Here is an 8278-nt window from a genome sequence, read left to right as displayed (position 1 = left end):
CAATTTTTTAAAATGTAAGGAGTAGAAAGTACAGATATTTGTGTAAAAATGTAAGGAGTAGAAGTAAAAAGTCGCCATAAAAATAAGTAGTAAAGTAATGTAAAAATATCAGAAAAATCTACTTGAGTACAGTAACGAAGTATTTGTACTTCGTTACTTCCCATCTCTGTCTATGGTGCCCGAGGCAGAAAGGTCCATAAAAGTCCACAAAAAACGTGTCAATATTCCTCCATACTGCTCGTCCAATGTTGCTTAGACTATTAAAAAAAACTTTTAAACTGCCCAGATAATGAATGAACTGTTTGACCAAAGACCTTGATTACCACATGTGTTTACCATGGACATTTTTAGACAATTTGTTTGGGGTGCTGAAGCACCCTTAAATTGAAAAAACTATACAGTACTTGGATAAAAAAAAAAACATGAAATAAAAAGTATACATACTCTCCCATTAAATATGAAAACAAATCATCTGCCAGTGAAATAGCAAAAATTCAATGAAAATAGAGCAATTAATTTTGAATTGTGGTTCAACAGTAATATTAATAATAAAAAAACAAAAAACAGGGTGCTTTATCATTATTATTTTTAAAATCACAATTCAAAATCAATATTTCAGTTCATCAAATCATAATCTTGTATGTTTTTATTAATATTTTTTTCAGTTTCTTGTTATTGGAATTACTGTTGTGAATTTATCCTTTTCTTTATGTTGTGGAGTGTGTTTGTCCAGTTTGTCAAATCAAAATATGGTAATGACAGATCGGTAACTACAAATTATAGAACAATTCTTCTATATTCCCAAAAACTAAGGGCATTTAATTAAATACTTGGATGCAAACTATTGGTACTTCAACATACCAGGAAGCAGATTTCTCATCTTGATCAAAGTATTTATGGTATAATAAGAGGCTTAAAAGTTTCATCAAATCCAGTTGCAACAACTTCCAAGAGTGCATCTCACAACTTCAAAAGAAACTTTTTATCGCAGGCGTTGATGAAGATATGCTGAGTTTGGAAGTAGAGAACAAACCAGTTTTGTATGATTATTCATATTACAAAGACCTACAACGAAAAAATAATGTTTGTGATTGATGCTGATAATGAGTTTTAAATATGTCGTTTTAAAATTAAGAGTTCATTACCGCATGTTTTTCTCCTATGAATTAAATAATATTGTGCATGCTCTCCTCGAGCGTCAAGGAAGTTGGAGCGGAGCAAGATGTTAGGAACCACGAAGGCTGTAGGTTTTGTTTTGCGCAGGCGGTCTGGAGTGGAGCGGGGCGGAGGATGTGGGATTTCTGTGTATATAATAGCGAAGAATAGGGTCAGTTCTCACCATGTTACCGTTCAATGTATTTTGTCAAGTTTTCAATGAAATGTGGCATTTTAGGTCACATCCAAATTTAATTTGACTTTAAAAGTTTTAATATTAGGTGTGTCATATGTATTTAATTTCTCTTTGGGATTAATAACAGTTTTTCAGGATTATATAAAGATAACAGTGCCATTTAAACCTAGGGTCTTCAATATGAGTCTATCGTCTTACTGAGTCTAATGATTAAAAAGAAAGGTCTCTAAAAATGTTATATCACCCAGTACATTGGTGGAAATAGTCTGTAAGGGAATTTCAGTAACATCGGGTTTGGCTGTACAAGCAACTGAATGCAGACTGATTTTACACTAAGAAAACCTCTAGAACCCTTTAATGACCAGGCAGACTGAGGACCCAATAATTCAACTAAACACAAATTTTAACATTTAAAGGATTGAATATAGATGCTCTGGGTAAAAGAATAGTCAACAAAAGAATTCACTTGGGAGAGAGAAAGAGACAGGTTTGTGGCTGGGTTGAGTTGAGGGTTTTCAAGAACAAAGAGCAGAAGCCACCAACCTTTTTTAGGCTCCTTGGTGAGAGGATGGGTTGTCAGGGGTGAAAAGGAGGTGGTCCAATAGATCTCAAGATGAGGCTGGAATCAGTGGTCAGAACAGAAGCAGGGCCAGAACAGTGGGGGCAGATTCAGGCAAACACATCCCAAGGGCTTCAGGTGAGTAGACAGTGATTGAGACAGGGTTATGGTGCAGGACATCAGAAAGCTGGTGAGAGAATCCAGCAAGGACAAGGTGAGATGGGGAAATCTGGGAAGAGAACAAAACGTGATCAGGCAAGAAAGGAAGGAAGGAACAAACAAAGGAATTGTAGATTGGTAGATAGGGCGACATTGGCGTTGGATGTAGGAGTTTGCCCGGAAATCAAAGGATTGACGGTTCATGGACGGTTCATGGACTTTCATGGTCGTTGTGTCCTTGCGCAAGACACTTCACCTGCATTGTCTACTGATGGTGGTCAGAGGGCCCGGTGGTGCCAGTGTACGGCAGCCCTGCTTCTGTCAGTGAGCACCAGGGCAGCTGTGGCTACAATGTAGCTTGCCAACATCAGTGTGTGTGTAATTGGGTGAATGAATGTAGTGTAAAGTGCTTTGTTCAAGTCTTCTGACTTAGAAAAAGCGCTAAGTACATGCAATTACCATTTAGATCATTTACTTACACATCAGCTTTCAAAAAGTCTGGCTTTGACTGAATCACAGGTGGAAATTATAAGGTAAGGAGGAAAGGTGAGCTGAGTTTTGTTGATTTGGAGAGGGCATTTTTGGCCCTGGTGGAAAGAATGAGAGCTCAGTTTGGCAGTGAGGAGAGGACCAGAATGGTGATCAATCAGGCCAGAATCATAATGAAACCTAAATTGTCATCATGAAACCTCAAACAGCCTCTTACTTCTGCTGATATGAAAGAGAATCCCAGTAAAGTTCAAAAAGAGGCTACAGAGAGAACATTTGGTATCCCAGAAATATATGAAGGTCAGACTGAGTGTAGACAAAGACCAGAACAATAATGTTCTGTGGATTGATGAGTCCTAGAGTGAAATACTTTGATACCAAAAATAAGGACCTGTTTGATATAAACCAAATAAGGTGTTCCATTATGGGAATGTCCTCCTAATTTTAAAGCATGGAGCTGGAAGTCTTAATGATTTAGGGATTGTTGGCAGCTTGCACGAACAGAATGCAACAAGAATTAGATCATAATCAAATGGTGCGTATGGTGACACAATTTTCACTTATATGGGTAGATTATGGATTTTTTTCTTTTTGTTCTCCAGGCTTACAGACCTTTTTGAAAATTGCAGCAATTAATTATTTTTGCACAACAAAAGCTGGACCATGCAATGACTCAAAGCTTCACTTCAACCTCCAAGAACTGGCTGAAAATGATGAAAGGAAGTCTCTGAATTAAATCCCATAAAGCTCTGTGTGGTGAGTTAAAACAGGGTGTATATACAATAACGAGCATTTCACAGTTGAAAGTGAGCAATGGAGCAGGTTTACTTCACTCACTCTTACTGGTAAGGTAGCCTAAATTGTTTCCTTTATAAGGGACTTTTTTAATGATTTTTGTTTTATTGGTTAATTAAGGTTATTTTTTGTTGTTTGGGTTAAAATAAAGTGTCATAAACAGGTTATGAAAAAAAAGTTTAGATATTAGAATAAGAAAATAAATATTAAATAAAATGAGTCAGTTTTGTTTAATAGTAGATGTGTAATGAAAAAGTCCAAAAATAATCCAAGAAGAACATTTCCAAGTGATCAAAGTGCAGGAGGGGATTTTTTTTATTTTTATTTTTTATTTTTTGGATGGTTAAGTCCAACAAATGCTTCTTTGAAAATATTTTTCGATTTACAAAAATAAAGAAGTAAGACTTTGCTCTCCTTCAGCTATGACCTTAACCCAGCAGTCTTAAAAAAATCTGATGAAATTAAAGCTTCACTGAGTGAAATATGAAAGAAAGTTTTCAATCAGGAATCATGAAAGCTTGTTCTATAAATGTGCCTGTGATGTTGTAACGTGTGGAGGCAGATTTCACAAAATCAACTGAGGAAAGGGTTTAGCAGTTCAGTTGTTTGTCTAAAAAATTAAAGGTCAAGAAAAGCGAAGAGAAAAAGAGATTAAAGCTTTTACAGGAGGATTGTTAATGATTCTGCAAGTAGCTGCTAAGAGGACACACTGAATACATTTAGAAAGATCAACTAAGGTTTTGTGATGAAGGTAAAATGAGTCCAGAATATAGATGGACGAGTCTTCAACCCACGTGGGATGGAGGTTTGAAGACAGGTTTGCTCAGCAGTCAAGGGATGCAGCAGAAAACCCTTGCTTCCAAATTAGGAAGGACATAGAGCACAGAAAACAGAGCTGGTTGATGCATCTAGATTTGGCTATATTTTTGGAAAAGATTAACAAAAGCTCATTGTAAAAGATTCTTGATTTATTTCTTGTCAGAATCTCAGTTTCGGACAGGGCATATCCTCAATAACAACATAATAGCTTAAAGGTTTCTGCTTCCCAAACCATGTTTTTCAGCTGCACAGTTTTTTAGCAGAAACTATTACCCAGATAAAAAGGGGACAACAGATATATTTTCCCTAATGTCCCAGCTATTTTCCTGTCTGTTTATTTCAAGAAAAAAACAGCAGATGATATATTCAGTCTCAGAGTAGCAGAGGTCTATGTAAATAACGTGCTGTTCTGTTCTGCACTGGTGTCTATGGATCTTACTGTCTTTGAACTTTGTGTTTTGCATACTGTATCTCCTTGAGGTTGTAGCTTACTGTGCAGCTGCAGAGTGCTGATTCACTTACCCAAATGTGTGGTTGCATGTATTAGGTCATTTGCTTGTTGACAAGGGCCCCTCAGCTTTCTAGTAGGTCAACCCTTCACCTGCTGGTCGTACCGCTGAAAATGCTTTACCAATCAGTACTGCTCATTGTGTGACTGTGATTTCACATTAGCATATTGCTTACTGCATTTGACTTGGTTTAGTTTACCAATTTGTGGTGAAAAATAAAGATATGAAAAAGCTTTGTCAGAAGCCCAGATAACATGGAGGAAAAGAAAAGATTCTGAAAAAAAAAAATTTCTGAAACAAAATTCACACAACATCGGCGGGGTTCATACTTTTAAATTATTATTAATAGAATTAACCCTTTTCTATTCCTACTTTCTATTTCCTATAATTTTTTTTTGTCATACTGCTTTCCTTGGTCAAACTATAGTATATCCAGAATGGTGCTGCTTGCATCCTCAGCAACACTATGAAAAGGAAGCAGATCACCCCAGTTCTTCAACTGGCCTCCTGTATCTCCTTTATAACTCGGTTGATAAATCAATGAATGACCTGGCACCAAAATAGGCTAAACCATTTCTTATTGTATTGATCTTCCAGGTCCCCTCATCTTGTGGCTTAGGTCTACTTTTTATACCTACAACCAAACATGAAGAAGCAGCAATCAGTTCTTAAACTTCACTAATCTGAAACAAGCTCCCAAAAGAATGTTAGAGTGCTGAAAACCTTACTTCTTTTAAATCAAAATTGAAAACCATTTATTTTGAGTTACTTTTGATTGTCCTGTTTAAACTGTTAACAAAAACATACAATTTAGTCTGCAGTTCAATTTTTTTATAAGAAATTGTTATCCCACTGCTGCTTTTTCTTTTTTGCAGTTGTTGCTTATATTTTATTCATCTTAAGCTCACTGAGTTCTCTTGTTACTAAAATGTGCTTCATAAATAAGCTTGCCTTTCCTAAATGTATAAATTTTCTGATCATAGCCCTTTCCACTACAGCCACACTCACCAAATCACACTCACAAACATGCACACATTTACAGACTGATGCACGTATCGATAGACACATCAACAGGAAGAAGCTGTAATCAAACCAAAACCTTTAGATTAAGAAGCATACTTTCCCCACCAAGCCATGGTCTGATGCAGTAATGCTGCTGTTATCAGATCTATAGTCCATATCTCAAAACTGTAGATTTTTCTTCTTAGGAAAAAAACGGGAAACCATCAGAAACGTGGATAATTACGACTGAGAAAGAAAAGAAGCGAGTTTAAGGAATAAATTGACTTTACACAGCACTATAGGCAGCTGCAGAAGAACGTTGCATAGAAACAAATGAGGGACACAAAAACTAAACTTTGTTAAAAAAGCAGCTTCAGCTTTAAGAGCTTTGTATATTAGATCAGTGTAGTTGGTTTTATCCTTCCTGGTGGCCTCTGGAACAAATTAATGATCCGGGATGGAAATACCAGTAACATCTCCCTAATAGGAGACGGTCAGCAATGTGACATTCATCGATTATGTACACACACACACATTTTCTCTTTGGAATATTTTCCATTGATTTTGAAACTGAAATAACAGAATCCATGACTGTAGCTGCTGAATAGTCTCTTTGACCTTTCTGCTGAACACAGTTGCCTCCCACTCACCAGCAAACATTTTGGATTCAGCTGTCATTACATAAACCCTTTTCCCTGCAATATTTTTGACTCATCTTTGTTTTTATTCTCTAAATGCTGTGCACATTTGAAAGAGTTTAAATTTGTGCTTTATTTGATCGATAAAAGGATCCCATTATATTTTAATGTTGACCTCCTCCTTAACCTTCTACCTTGAGGTTATTACCACAGCAAGACAGATTTAAAGTTAACCGTCTATAATACAAAGTAGCCTTTAAAGGATATGCAGTATAGTTTTTATTAGTGATAGGGCATTTTTAAGTATTGATACTGGAAAAATATGTTGATAAAAGGTTTAAAACATTAGGTTAGAAGATTTAGCAATCTAAATATCCTTAAGGAGGAGATACCTGAGAACACGAAGATGGAGACTTTCCAAATAGACAGCCAACCAAAGGATATAAAAAAGCTGCATAGCAGGCTCAGTTCACCTGTTATTCACTCCAGTTATGAAAGTCACTTGTTAAAAAAAAAAAAAGTTAACTGAATAAATAGAATTGTGGCATCACCACTACAATTGATTTATGCAACAAAGAGACTTGGAGTAGAGCCGCTTCCCCACATCAAGAGGAGTCAGCTGAGGTGGCGCGGATGTCTTTTATGTAGGTGCCCTGGATGCCTCCTTCAGGAGATGTTCCAGCAAGTCCCACTGGGGGGAGGAGGCTTAGGACACACTGGAGGGACTAGGTCTCTCTGTCATGAGTGGGACGGAAGGATCTAGTGTTCAAGTTGGGACAGTGGCATAATTCAAAGCGTTGGACTGTGGATCTGCGGTATCAGGGGCTAGGGCGGAGCACCACCCATTACTGGAAACTGTAGTTGGAGAAAAACACAGATTAGTGACCATGATAATCTGACGTAGGATGATTATCCATTTAAGTCACTAACCTGGTTTAACACTTTAGTCCATCTGCAGTAAATTAGGTAAGATGCAGCCGGTGGGCTGCCAATGAGATGCGGCAGGCGCCACCCAGGTTGTCCAGATGCTGCAGCCCTAGAGAACAAGCAGCAGTCTGAGCCAGGTCAGGGAAACAGATCAGTAAAGGAAGGCTCAGAGGTCCAGGAGTCCAAAGCCCGGTCAGGGATACCCATCAGAATAGGAGCAGGCTGGTCCAGGGTTTCAGGAGTCCACAGATAGTTCAGGCAGAAAGTTCATTCAGGAACAGGCAGGCTCAGAGTTAGAGAGGCAGAACAGGTCAGGAAATCAGTAACAATACAGAGTGCTAGAAGCAGCAGCACGTAGATTAGATGAGCACTAATGAACAACTCGGTAGAGTAATAAAGGTGAATAGAGTGAGCAATTAGGTCAGCCAAGATCATGTCACTCTCAGATGGCCTGGGAACCTCTTTGGCTTCCCCCAGAGGAGCTGGTAGAGGTGTCTGGGGAGAGAGAAGTCTGAGAGTCTCTGTTGAGGCTGCTGGCCGGCCACCCATTCCCAGATAAGGGGAAGATGTCAGGTAAAACTGTCAACAGGTTAGCCTACTTTACTTTAGAATGCTCATTCGTCATTGTGCAATATTATAAGATATTTGGGGACTCAATTCTCAGATGGAATTTTCTCATCATGTAACAATTAAGCTCTCATTTTCCTTGCCTCCTACTGTAGAATCAAAAACATACCTGTGGTGTCTCTCCTTTAAGATCGGGTTCCCTGTTGCTTTTTAGATCCGTTGTGCTAATTGCTCCTGCGTGATCTATACAAACATCACCTCTGAGGCTAAGATGGGGAAAAAGCTCTATAGAACACCAGATGAACCTTTATCTGCTTTCCACCCCATCTACCACTGGTTTCTGAAAGCTAAAGTAACAGATTGTGCATCTATTATTGCATTATCTGACATTGATACTGGGACTAAAGGGGCTCCTTTATGCCTAAAACTTTTTCACCAACTATTTCCCCTCAAAAAAGTATTT

The sequence above is a fragment of the Cyprinodon variegatus genome, unplaced genomic scaffold (assembly GCF_000732505.1).
Source record: "Cyprinodon variegatus isolate N-32 unplaced genomic scaffold, C_variegatus-1.0 Scaffold330, whole genome shotgun sequence".
NCBI lineage: Eukaryota > Metazoa > Chordata > Actinopteri > Cyprinodontiformes > Cyprinodontidae > Cyprinodon > Cyprinodon variegatus.
The sequence above is the reverse complement of the archived record's forward strand: the minus strand, read 5'-3'. Positions refer to the sequence as shown.